The sequence below is a fragment of the Emys orbicularis genome, chromosome 10, assembly GCF_028017835.1.
Source record: "Emys orbicularis isolate rEmyOrb1 chromosome 10, rEmyOrb1.hap1, whole genome shotgun sequence".
NCBI classification, from domain to species: Eukaryota; Metazoa; Chordata; order Testudines; family Emydidae; genus Emys; species Emys orbicularis.
The window spans coordinates 86,093,237-86,107,023 of record NC_088692.1 but is presented as its reverse complement, the minus strand read 5'-3'; positions in this window follow the sequence as shown (position 1 = coordinate 86,107,023).

The following is a 13,787-nucleotide window of genomic DNA, read 5'->3' as shown; positions in this document are numbered from 1 at the left end:
AAGCGGAGGCGGAGATTATACCGTAGGATCCCGAACTTCAAAACCTTGTAAGCAAAATAATTATGATGGGGTTTATTCATCAGAAGAGTTCCGAGGCCTTTTCTGACTGCTGGATGACTTGGAACCAGTTCCTGCGTATTTTGGACAATCTATTATATTAAAATTGGCAGGGCTGGGGAAGCCATTTTCCCCCATTGTGCAGGGCTGGGTCACCGATTGTTGAAAGAAAAGGAAGGAAGGAAGGAAGGAAGGAGGTGGAGGAAACTTGACGTAAATATCTGTCCCTACCCCTGTCCAGCTCCGTGCCCGTTTCAACAAGGCCCTTTGTGGCTAGAGAGAAGTGGGGAATTTGGGTTTTGTTTCGGTATTGAACTGGATTAAATGAAGTTGAAACCAGAGGCACGTCCTAGCTGTCAAATAAGTATTCTTGGAGGCTGCCATTGGTGGGTCCTCTCTGACGGTCCATGTGCCTATGGTTGATTTTTTTGGGGGTTTGATTCTGGTCAGAACCTGGCTTGTCTTGAAGAACTAGATAAATTCATGGAGATTGGGTCCATCAATGGCTATTAGCCAGGATGAGCAGGGATGCAAAACCATGCTCTGATGTATCCTAGTCTCTGTTTGCCAGAAACTGGGAATGAGCGACAGGGGATGGATCACACTTAATTACCTGTTCTGTTCATTCCCTCTGGGGCACCTGGCATTGGCCACTGTCGGAAGACAGGATACTGGACTAGATGGACCATTAGTCTGACCGTTCTTATGTCATGGAGCTGTTACGCTCAAGATGGGAAGATCGGTGAACTCTGAGCACTCATTGCAATCTGCTTGACTTCTCTTGAGTTTGGCTTCTCCCATATGCATTCAGCATGGTCCTTTGGATTCTTCAATGGGGAGTGAGTGAGTGAGTGTGTATATAAAAAGGGAGTGGGAATTAAGCAAAAAAGATGTGCCACAGAACTTTGCACTCAATCACAATTAGGCTTCAAACCCTTTGAGTCTCCAGAACATTATACTTTATGGTATGTTGAGTATATTTTGTAACACTTTATAATCTATGACATGTGCATTTATTGTCCATAAAGCTAACGGAGACCTAAAGCTTAATTGTAAAAGAAACCAAGCAGGCTCTCTCCAGGAATACTTCGCACTAGGCACTCAATAGTTAAGATGGAATTTTTGAGTAGTATTGGTACATTTATTAAGCCCCACATAACAGTAAAGGCTTCTTAAAACCTACCTTACCCTTTGTTGTGTCCTCAGAATTGTGGGTGCAAATTCTGGACACAAAAAGAGAGGCTGGGTTAAAATTGCTTAAAAAATTCAGGCACAGAATGTTATCCTAATGTTATAACCATCATCTGTGCTAACTCCTAAATCAGCGACATATTTTAAAGTGTCCCACCATCTCTCTCAGTTATCTGATTTCACATGATATATTGCCTGGCTTTTGGGCAGGATTAGTGATTCTGGAAACAAAGTGCTGAATTCATTGCTGCACTCAAGCAAGCACTGAGCCCACCTGGGGAGGGAGCTACAGAGATGTTGTTTGTGGCTCCCCCATCCTGAAGCCAGCTTTCCTCCAGCCCTGCCTTCAATGCAGTTTTGAGCAGGCTTAGCTGGCTCTATCCCATTGCCTTCTAGTTTCCTTCAGTGGAGGGAAGAGGAGGGGGAGCAGTTGTGGCCAGAACGCTGCTGCACGCCAGCAATCCCTGGCTGGTGTAACAGCCCTTCGTGGGCTACGACTCGCTGGGATAGTTGAGCTAATCTGTAAATTTATGTCTGGGGCCAGATTGGTCCCTAGCATTCTCCGGGATCAGGGAAGAGTACAGGCATCTTTGCTATTCCTAGCACACCCAAGGGTCCTGCATCAGGCCAAGACCAGCTGGACCCCAGGATAAGGCCTTAGTCAGTAACGGGAGAATGTCACTAAACTGCAGGATGAGTTTGCAAAAAATATCCTCTGACTGCCAGAAGCTGGGGCTGGACGACAAGGATTGGATCACTCAATAATTGTCCTGTTCATTTCCTCTGAAGCATCTGGCACTGGCCACTGTCAGAAAACAGGATACTGGGCTAGATGGACCATTGGTCTGACCCAATATGGCCATTCTTATTCCTGTAATTGAATCTTCTCTTTCCCTTAGGGATTATAAACAATGTTTGTTGGGATATAGGAAGCTGGTGCTATTTGGGGGGGATAAAACCCCAAATAGCAAAGCTGCCACAATTGTGAAACCTACGTAGGGCAAAAATGTGTGTTTTTCCATATGCATTCCTGTTCCCTTGTGTCTCTGATTTTGATTTTCACTCTAGGTTTAATTTTTTTGCCACGGTTTTTCTCTGATCTTATTTCCTCCTCCCCCCCCCTCCAGAGAACATGAACCCCATAACGTGCATGTTTCACTCACACTATTGAAATCTCACTGTTTACATTGGTTTGAAGTTAGGCAAAGCGAACTTGCCCCTCCCATATAGATTTGTGCATTTGCATTTTCTGTCTAAGCAATAGCATTTGTTTTTCTCACTGATCAGATTATTTTTCTGCATTTTCTTTTTGTCAGGCTAACCCTTGGTGCTCTTGAAAGATTAGCAATACTGGAAAGTTAAATCCCAACTTTTAATTCCAGTGTCAGATGCTAGTTTGCATGCCAGATACTTCACACTAGCCAGACTCAACCGCCTAAGGCCAGGGTTTGGAAGGACCATCCTTTTCAGAGGTGACTGGAAGTTCAGCCTCCTCAGAAAATCAGCCCCTGCTACAGATTGTCTATTATTACACAGAGTGGTGCAAAGTCACATGTAACGTTATACAATGCTCACAAGAATCCAGCCAGAACTAAATTGAGATGACCAAACTCCTGTCACTTTGGCCCCTCAGAATAGACTGGAATTATAATCCCAGAGATAATAACGAGGCTTTATTCCAGCCATCAGTCAATCTGCCTCTACTCTTCACCTGCCCTCCAGAGAACACTTTAACAGGCTGCAGGCTTAGAGATGATATTTTATTACATCTAAAAAAAACAAAAAACAAAAAAACCAGCAACAACAACAAAAGCCATCAGGAATGCAGTTTCATTTGCTGTTTCCTGAAACCTGAGCAGAAAGTTTATAAAAACTTTGGGTCATGTTTGGACTTCAGGAAAGAGCATGAGAAATCATTCTCCTTTTCCTATTTCTGTTTGCTAAGCAATCCCACCAATCCAGGAACATTCCCTCTTTATTATCATCATCATCATCATCATCATAAAAGGCATCTTAGTTCCAAGATTAAATTCTATTGGCTTGGAAATAAATCAGAATGTTTGGGACTGGAACAAGATATTTCTTGTAGTTCACACACCCTTTTACAAAAAACAAAGGATTAAGAAAGCAATTTGATCCTCATTTCCTAAATCTAAATTGTCTGGAAACTGCTGTTACTTAAGGTCAAAAGAACAAAACACAACAAAAAAACTTGAGATCTAAAGAGCCTTTAACCACCATCCCCCCCAAAAAAGTAGACGTTCATACTAGACTTGGGTACTAACATGACAGGTGCAAGGGAATCCAAATATGATCTGCTTCGACTGTTCATTCATTCTTTGACCTCCTGTCTGACCTCACCTTGCAATGCTTGTAAGGGGCATTGTCACACACTCACAGGCTAGTACGCGGACAACATATTCGTGTACATGTTGCAAAAAGTATCCTGTGCAAAAATAGCATCTGGTAGCTCCCCTTCCTTCACTAGACTAATCTGGTTTGGGTTAGTTTACACCAGGAAAAAGTGTAATTGGGAAGCATCTATTGCCAAAGAGAACCTGTGCCACTGGCAGACGGCAACTGGACATTGACAGCAAAAATACAGTGGGCAAGGTATCTTTGAATGGGTTTGGCACATGGAAGGAGAGGGGGTTCCACAGAGCATCATGTCCAGAATATATTATAGGCAGCATAGGTAGAGATGCCTGCAGTTAAAGTTGCTTGACACTTTCCATTATAAGACCCTGTTTTCAGTTGCTTATATGTTTGCCAAACCTTAGTCATATGTGCTGAAATTTAACATGCCAGGGGTCTGAATTGGGACAAATTTTTGGAAAGTTTCAGCTAAAATGATTCAGCCATTTTTGAGAACAAGATTTGTGAAATACATCATTTTGCCCACGTTTAAAATATTCTTACAACTATTTAATTGAGAAGCTCTAGCACCTCCATGTTTTGGAGCATAGAGTTGAAATTTGGCAGAGGTGTTGTCCTGCAGTCAGGAAGGTGCCTTTTGCTGTTCCTGTGAAAATTAACCCCCCAATTGGCCAAAGTTATGAGCCTCTGACAAGTTAACACATGCTCAGAGACTTGTAGAGTTTGGCAACTAAATTGTCTGAAGATTCTGTCCTCCCTGAGCATGTTCCAGCCACTCATAGCTTCTCGTGTTGACCGCACTCCACATGCAAAGCCAATCCTGTACATACTATATCAATCTGAAGAATTTAGCCAAAGCACTGATGATTGGAAACATCAAATGGCTTTTGAATAATTCTGGTATTGCATCAACAAGTCACTGTTGCTCCTGCTGCCACTGCCAGTTTCTGAGAAACTGGAACCCACATTGCTTTCTCTCTGTTGGACCCAATTCACCTTCTAAATACTGAAAGGAAGGAGTCATGCAGTATTTACACTGGAGGTACCATGCAGCCTGCCCAAGCACATTTCATGAAATTGAACTTTATTGCTACAGATTGCCTGGAGAAGATGGCGCACGAAGAGGACTCAATGCAAGGGAATGGCCGGTCTCTGGGATGGAGGGCAAGAGGAGAGGTGAAATGGGAATGCACCCCATAGCAAGTTACTGCTATATTTACAAAATCTATCAGAAGTGATCTGTAGAGTCAGGTGAAGTTGATGTTAGCTACAATGCGGTCACACTTGAGCAGAACTGAGCCCAGCAGGCTAACTTACGTAGATGACAAAACAGCTTCCCACTTGTAAATATTGTGTATTGGAGCATTGATATGAGGATCTCTTAACAGACAGGAACACAAGGATACCATCAAAAGGTGGGCAGGCACTTTAAAGGGAGTTGGGCTCAGCCACACACCTAATTCTGTCTCCTAGATGATGGATTTGGGCTGGTAGTTGGTCAGGTGTTCGGCTATCCTGTGATAGAAGCCCATGTACAGGGCTTCATAGAAGAGACAGCTTGCTCAGTTACAAAGGGAGAAGGCAAAAGACCTGCTGGGAGGTTCCTGCAGAGGATGCTGAACTAGGAAAGATGTAGGGGAAGCTTCTCCTTAGAGGCTGGAGTGGGACCAGCTGAGCTTTTGTGTTCAGCAAAAAATGGGGAGTCCAGAAAGAGCTGGGGCTACAGCCCTGATCAAAGGGGAATTAGGAGGCAGGGTATGTTTAGAAGGAAGTAACCTAGACGAGATAGTGCTGAGGGGGTATTGAAGGGAGTTGACACCTATGTTCCCTCTAAGCTGCACAGTCGGGCGGCCGCCCAGGAGTGAGTCAAGGGCCGTGCACTTGATTAGCCGAGCCGGGCACATCCGGCAGTGTGTGTTCAAGTGCCTCTTCCCCCGCTGCTTTGCAGCCACGTTGTTCCTGCAGCTGCTCCCGGGACCCTCCTGCTGGCTGTGCAGAGCGAGGAGGGTGGTGCTGATGTCAGGGTGTTCCCCTCCCCCTGGCCCCTGTACCCCATCTCCACAGAGCAGGGTAGAGGGGACAGAGCTCAGGACTCGGAGCAGGAGAGAGCTGCTGCAGTCTGAGGTCTGAACGAGCCTTCCGAGCAGTGGGTGCCTTAAACAGACAGTACACGGTCTCTCAGAGACTTCCCCAGCAGTCAGCTCTCACACACACACACACACACAGTCTGTCCCTCACCCAGGAGCAGGAGAGCTTTCAGTGCCTTAAAGAGACAGCGCACGGCGTTTCAGAAACTTCCCCACCAGCCAGCACACACAGTCTCTGTGTCACACCCACACCTACACCCACATAGTCTGTGTCACACCCACAGTCTTTCACACTTCCCTCCCAACACATACTTGTATTATTGTTGTTGTTACTTCTTGGTACTCCCTGCAATGCACATATATTCTCTAAAATAACAAGGAGTCCGGTGGCACCATAAAGACTGACCGATTTATTTGGGCATAAGCTTTCGTGGGTAAAAAACCCACTTCTTCAGATGCAAGAAGTGGGTTTTTTACCCACGAAAACTTATGCCCAAACAAATCTGTCTTTAAGGCGCCACCGGACTCCTTGTTGTTTCTGTGGATACAGACTAACACGGCTACCCCTCTGATACTTGACATATATTCTCTGTAAAATTATTCTTTCGAAGTGTGTTATTTTAGTTTTTTGACTGGTCTGTTCATTTCATAATTTTTATTTCTCTCTTACACTTAAATTTAATTCTTCGAGTAGTGAGTTCTAAAATGTTTAACCTGTCCAGGCTGGAGTAATTATCCCTATGGTAACTTTTTAAAAATATATATTATATCTTGGGTTTTTGTTTCTACTGGTGGCGCACATCCGCACCTCCCTCGGTGCACATAACCAAAAACGTATTCGACACATGGATGGAAAAAATTAGAGAGAACATTGGTTGACACTTGTACTTACTCAGGAGTCCAGGCTAGGACTTCCAGCCGTGGTGAGAGAAGTCCCGCTTCTATGGCGCTGTGCCAACAGAGTGAAAGGGACAGCTGGGCCCAGGAGGAACCTATAACCCAGTGAGGATTAAACCAATATGTGGCCCCACGAAAGGGTACCCTGAGCCATCAGGGGGAAGACCCAGCTCAAAGTTGCAGAGTGTCTGTGTTTCTTGTTTAACTCCTAGAACGTTTTAATGCCAACCGGCAAGAAGGTTACAGCAATATCCTGATTCTGGCTGGCCAAAGAATGTCATTTGAGGTCTCCAATGAAAGCTGGGGTCACACTGGTCATTAATATTGTTGTGAAATGCATGTACAGATACTATGTAAGGAGGTATGTATAGATATTGAAAATATGGTTTGAAAGTCTATAGCCAGGCATCAATCACCAGCAGAGTTGAAAAACAGATTTTCCTCCAGCCAGGAGGTAAGAGATGTCTCTCTGTCTGTCAGGATGCAAATTAAGCATTGTAAGCTAACACAGCGGATGTCCATTGACCTACAAAAGTCAGAAGTCAAAACAGGGAAACGGCATCCAGGGAAAAACAGGCCACGAGTGGTTATCCTGTCTCTGGGTACAGACTGTGAACTTCGGGACTATATGCAGGAGGTAAAGAAGACACCCTTCATCCTGCACCTAGAAGTAAAACAGACTGCGCATTTGCATTCATGAAAATGGGATCTCAACCAGCCTTGAAAACGCTGAAGAAAACCTTGGGTGAGATAAAACTACTTTAGACAGGAGGGTAACCTGTTAGCTTAGTATAGTCTCTAGAAAGCAAGTTATTTTGTTTTATATGTAACCGTTTCCATATCCTTACACATGATCGCCTGACTCTCTAACCTTTGATGACAAACTTACTCTTAATAAGCTTCTCAGTGCCGTGGTGTTAAGCAAAGGGCTTGTCTGGAGCTGGATCGTACAAACTGGTGTGTATACAGTACTGACCTGGTATTTCGGTGAGCAGCCAGTGACAGGGGCTGGATATCACAGGGGAACACTTTGAAGGGACTCAGGGACTGGGGACACCTATTGTTAACCTGAAAGGCAAAGAAAGGGCTGACATAGCCCAGAGGAGCAGGCTTGGGTAGCTAGCAGGATGGTTGTATTAGGGAGCAGTCACCCAGCTAAGCACAAACAAGAATCCCTCTCACAGTAGGCAGGAGATAAGTGACTCTCAGTCCTGGGTATCCCCCAAACTGTCCCACTTAGTGACCGAGTCCTCCAGGCAAACCACACAAAAGCAGCACAAGAATGAACATATCCAGATAGGGAGATGGAAGGGCCAGGAGAACCCCTGATGAAAGCATGAGAATGGAGGTGGGCAGGAAATGGCTTTCCTGTCCCAATCAGGGAGGAAAAGTAAAACCAGTTCATGTCAACTGAAGTGTTTTGTTTTGATAATTTTTTTTTTACAATAATAAGCTTAAATGTCTAAAACCAAAAGTAATTGCCACCCAGAAATGTTTTTTTCATTTTGAAGATTGACAAAATTTTCAATTTTTTCCACAACTGACGCTTTCCAATTTCCAACAAAAAACGTTGTCAAAAATATTTCCAACTATTTTAGTATGAGAATTAACCAGATGGGAAACTGAGGCAGCAGCAGGGTCTAAACTGGATTAGGTAAAACCCTATTATAGATACCTATACTACAAACTCTTGTATTGTGGTGGACATCAAACACTTTTATTCAATACCATTGAGCTAGTGGCAGGATTCTGGGTCCTTCAGATACTTTTACGCTAGAGACTGTCTAAATTCAAAGACTGTTTTTGTAGTTATGGTGATGGAGACAGGAGATTCGTGAGCTCTTCACACTTGATCTATACTCTTTACTATTCCAACTGCGAAATTATTTCAATTTGGAAAGTATCTTCAAGGAACACAACAGTTTTAGGTGGTTTTTTTTTTTTTGCCTGCTGAAAATAAATTGCACACATGGCTTTACAGCAGGGATCCAATGTTTTAATCATTCGGGCACATCACAACATTGCACTGTGCTAATAAATGACATAATATACCAGAGTCAAGAGATGCTGCCAGCTGAAGATTTGAAGGAAGACGCTGCATAAAAAAGGCTAGTTTCAGCTGAGACAGCTTCGGTCAGTCAAGACATGAAGACCGACTAAGGAAAGATAAGGCAAGGAACTCATCACGTCCTTCACTTGTCAGATAGAAATCAGCAAGGCAGAGTGATGGAAACTTATATTTCTATGAGTGAAGCCTCAAATAGAGGCCCAGCCAGAGAGAAATGGTATGAAACCAGGAGGTAGCTACCCTTAGGAAAAGGATGCAAATGCAGATGAGGTATTTTTAATGTGACAGAATATTAGGTGTCCAAGTGAAAAGCACAGTGATCTAAAATTTAACATGACAGCTCTGTGAAGAGAGCCTCACATAGGAAAATCTGAAAGCCTGCTATGAAGGCCCAGGTAGAAACCATGCCAACAGCTTGTCTTAGGGGAACTGATGTCCCAGGTAACTAATTTCCCTCCCACTTCTTCACACGCTTGCAACCTGATTGCATGGGCACAGCCAACTGGAGAATCAGAACTAGTACTATATGACTTTTGTGACCAGTCACAGTCAACCAACCAAGATGGCCTATCCTTGCTGATTGTCCACTTCCGACCAACTTTCAAGTGCCCTAAGAGATCGTGTTGAGTCACATTCTAAGAGCTCTTCTTTTCAACTCTGTCCTGGCATGTTCAGATTCACCACTGAGTGCTAACTGCTGGGAAAACACAATCTCCCGAAACACAAGCATGCTAAGCAAAGACAAATTCTCTGAATAGAAAAATACACAAATAACAACCGCCCATCTTAAACCAACTTATCAGATGCATTTTTAGGTCCATAAAGAGCAGGATGAAAGTAACTTATGATATTTCTTTCTCTACCAGAGAGCTATCAGCCTCTTGTCCTAAAAGGCAGAGCATCTCCTGGTCAGAACACCCACACATATACATTCAAACACAAACTTCTGGTTTGGAAGGATACAGAAGGATCAAGTCCAGAACTATCCATTTCAATCCGGTCTCCAGAGGCATTAATGATTTTTGACATTGCGTTGGACACCACCACCAAACACCTTCATGATCCACATAGAGGATAATCTCCATCTCCTCTCCCATAAGGAAGCCCCACCAACCGGATACGCCTCAGTCAGGGTCTGCTCTGCAAAACCTGTTTCTAAGACTTTCCCCTCTTTAGTGCGCATGGTAATGACTGACTCATGCCTAGACATTTCCGCATCTGAGCCTTTAATTGCCTTTACAGCTTTTGTCGGGTTCTATTCATATTCTTCCCACTTTACTATCCCTGACAGCCAGAGACCTCAACATTCCACTAAGCTTTCCAGAACCGTCAACAAATATTTCTTTTCAATAGACTAGACAAAGCTTGCTAGAATAGTTCTGAATAGTCAGAAGCATAAATATTGACTCCCATCTGCAACTGACATGTGAATGCAGCATTAACTCAATGCCCTGTGGTTTGCTATGAGATACAATAGACTCTCCTTTAAAAGTAAGATCAGCTTAATTACATCAGTGAATTTAAGAGCCCAACTTTGCAAACCCTTGCTCATGTGAGCAGTCTCAAAGTCCAGTATCAGAAAAGTCAGATAAGCATAAGAACATAAGAATGGCCATACTGGGTCAGACCAATGGTACATCTAGCCCAGTATCCTGTCTTCCGACAGTGGCCAATGCTAGGTGCTTCAGAAGGAACAAACAGAACAGGTAATCACCAAGTGATCCATCCCCTGTTGCCCATTCTCAGCTTCTGGCAAACAGAGGCTAGGGACACTTCAGAGCATGGTTTTGCATCCCTGCCCATCCTGGCTTATAGCCATTGATGGGCCTATCCTCCATGAACTTATCTAATTCTTTTTTTAACCCTGTTATAGTTTTGGCCTTCACAACATCCTCTGGCAAGGAGTTCCACAGGTTGATTGTGTGTTGTGTGAGGTACTTGGTTTTGTTTGTTTTAAACCTGCTGCCTATTAATTTCATTTGGTAACCCCTGGTTCTTGTGTTATGAGGAGTAAATAACACTTCCTTATTTACTTTCTCCACACCACTCATGATTTTACAGACCCAGAAGTTAATATGCCTGTGATGCACCTAATTGGCTGGATGCTTCAGAAGTATCCAGATTTCTTGGGCATACAATACTGGCCTTGAAATACAGTTAGAACAGCAAAAACAGTGAGGAGTCCGGTGGCACCTTAAAGACTAACAGATTTATTTGGGCATAAGCTTTCGTGGGTAAAAAACCCACTTCTTCAGGTGCATGGACAGCTTTTCTCATGGCATTTCATGGTCAGCCCTCCACTACCAGAGAAGCCAGTGGAACCATGTGATGGTTCTTGGGGTACCAGGACTGAGTCACCTTGTTACCCCTTGCCTCTAGTGAGAGGTCGCCCTGTCTGTGGTGAATGGGTGTTGGCTTCCTAGCACCACCAGCCTGTTAGGCACTTAAGCACTCCCCTCTAGGCTATGCTAGTCCTGTCTTTGCTTTGCAGGTTATCAGTAGGTGCACCCCAGTCTCCTAATCCCATTGAAGCATTTCCCTGTGATATCCAGCCCCTGACACTGGCTAGTCACAGAAAACCCAGATCCTCTTTCCCCAAAGGTGCAGTGTACCCCAGCTTCAATGGGGGAGGGATAGCTCAGTGGTTTGAGCATTGGCCTGCTAAACCCAGGATTCTGAGTTCAATCCTTGAGGAGGCCACTTAGGGATCTAGGGCAAAATCAGTAGTTGGTCCTGCTAGTGAAGGCAGGGGGCTGGACTCAATAACCTTTCAAGGTCCCTTCCAGTTCTAGAAGATAGGATATCCCCATTAATTAAAAAAAAAAATTAATTTAAATTTACTTGTTTTACCTTAAATCATCGCTCCTGTAAGCCACACAGCACTTGTAATAAAGCAAAGGTATTCAAGAAAGAATGGAGGGTTAACTAGAAACAGGAGAGAGTGGAGGAAATGCAAGGTTACAATACAAATACAAATATTCTTAGGCAGGACGATCCCATCCGTTGTAATGTCCCTTTTTTTTTTACCCCCAGTTGGTTTTGATTGTTTGCAGTGGTCTCTGGTGGTTTTCCATTGATACTTTGATATGGAGCAAGACCAGACAATTGAGCCCTGCATTACAAAACCAGTTAACCAGGACTGGGTGACAACTCCTTTCTGCATGAATGGGCCATCACGGAGACACATTCCCTAGGGATTAATTTTTACTCCAAGTCCATAAAGCATATTTTCAATATAATTACACTATTCCTTAAATATTACCTGTACATATGTCTTGCAGTGATTATGAATCTTGACAAGTTATGGCCCTTTCGTACATACCTTACATGTTACACTCTGTGGATCAATACCCTGCAAGACAGGTGTTTGGTGTAGTGAGTTTGTCAGGTCTTTAGTTAGTTATAAGTTAGGGACGCATAGGTTGGAAGTGACGGAGGAGGAGAAGGACCTCGGAGTCCTGGTTGATCGCAGGATGACTATGAGTCGGCAATGTGACGTGGCTGTGAAAAAAGCTAATGCGATTTTGGGATGCGTTAGGCGAGGTATTTCTAGTAGGGACAGGGAGGTGCTGCTTCCGTTATACAAGGCGCTGGTGAGACCTCATTTGGAGTACTGTGTGCAGTTCTGGTCTCCTATGTTTAAAAAGGATGAACTCAAACTGGAACGGGTACAGAGAAGGGCCACTCGGATGATCCGAGGAATGGAAAACCTTTCCTATGAAAGGAGACTCAAGGAGCTCGGTTTGTTTAGCCTAACCAAAAGAAGGCTGAGGGGGGATATGATTGCTCTCTTTAAATATATCAAAGGGATTAATACCAAGGAGGGAGAGGAATTATTTCAGCTCAGCAGTAATGTGGACACGAGAACGAATGGATATAAACTGGCCGTGGGGAAGTTTAGGCTTGAAATTAGAAGAAGGTTTCTAACCGTCAGAGGGGTGAAATTTTGGAACAGCCTTCCGAGGGAAACGGTGGGGGCGAAAGACCTTTCTGGCTTCAAGATTAGGCTTGATAAGTTTATGGAGGGAATGGTTTGAAGGGATAACGAGATTTTAGTCAATTAGGCATTAACGTGCCATCGCGGGTAAAATGAGGGTCCGGCTGTAGAATCTTGCCTGTATGCTCGGGGTTCTGCTGATCGCCATATTTGGGGTCGGGAAGGAATTTTCCTCCAGGGTAGATTGGCAGAGGCTCTGGAGGTTTTTCGCCTTCCTCCGCAGCATAGGGCAGGGGTCGCAGGCTGGAAGATTCTGTTGTGGGTGGGTCAGCTTTTGTGGCCTGCATCATGCGGGAGGTCAGACTAGATGACCATATTGGTCCCTTCTGACCTTAAAGTCTATGAGTCTATGAGTCTATGAGGTCTGATGTGACGGTTGGAAAGAACAGGAAACTCTTCGCTGAGGGGGCGATGCATCGCAACCCCTCACACATGTATAGGTGCACAGGACCAAGCAATACTTTATTGAAGTCTGTAAAGAGCTTTGAGATGTTTGGATGGAGGCTGGTGGCGAAGTGCACACTAGATCTAGATCTGTCACCCAACTCTCTGAACAGCGTCAGGGAGTTTTGGACATTGGTCTTGGAGGTTCTAACTTTAAGGTGATGGAAAAGTTATTCACACGAAATGTGATTTTTTAATTCTAAAACTGTGTTTCACAACTGTAGGCTACTCCTCCTTCCATAGACACTTCAGTTTTGGGCTCAAGTTCCAGGGCCAGCCCCAGGCCCAAATCCAAGCACAACCTTTTAACAATAGCTACTATGGGAATTGGGTGGAGATGCTTCCATTCGTCCTTCAGACAGAACCATGCACAAAGTCCAGAAAAACCACCTAAACTTCTTCCAGCTTCTTTCCCAGTAGGCATTATTGCCTGGGCTGGGGATGAAAGATTCAAGGCAGGCTCACCAGGGTCCAAACATGACCAGTCATAACAGGTCGTGATACACGAGGAGTAAGGCATCCACATCTTTTTAAAAATGCTTTTTATTTTGCCATTGGTTGTATTAGCCACGAGCCTTCCCCTAAGTATTTTCGTACAAGTGACATTGAGTGGTAAGCATGTAGCATCTTAAAATTCTCCCTTTAGTCTCCCCGTGACTGCCTGAGGCAC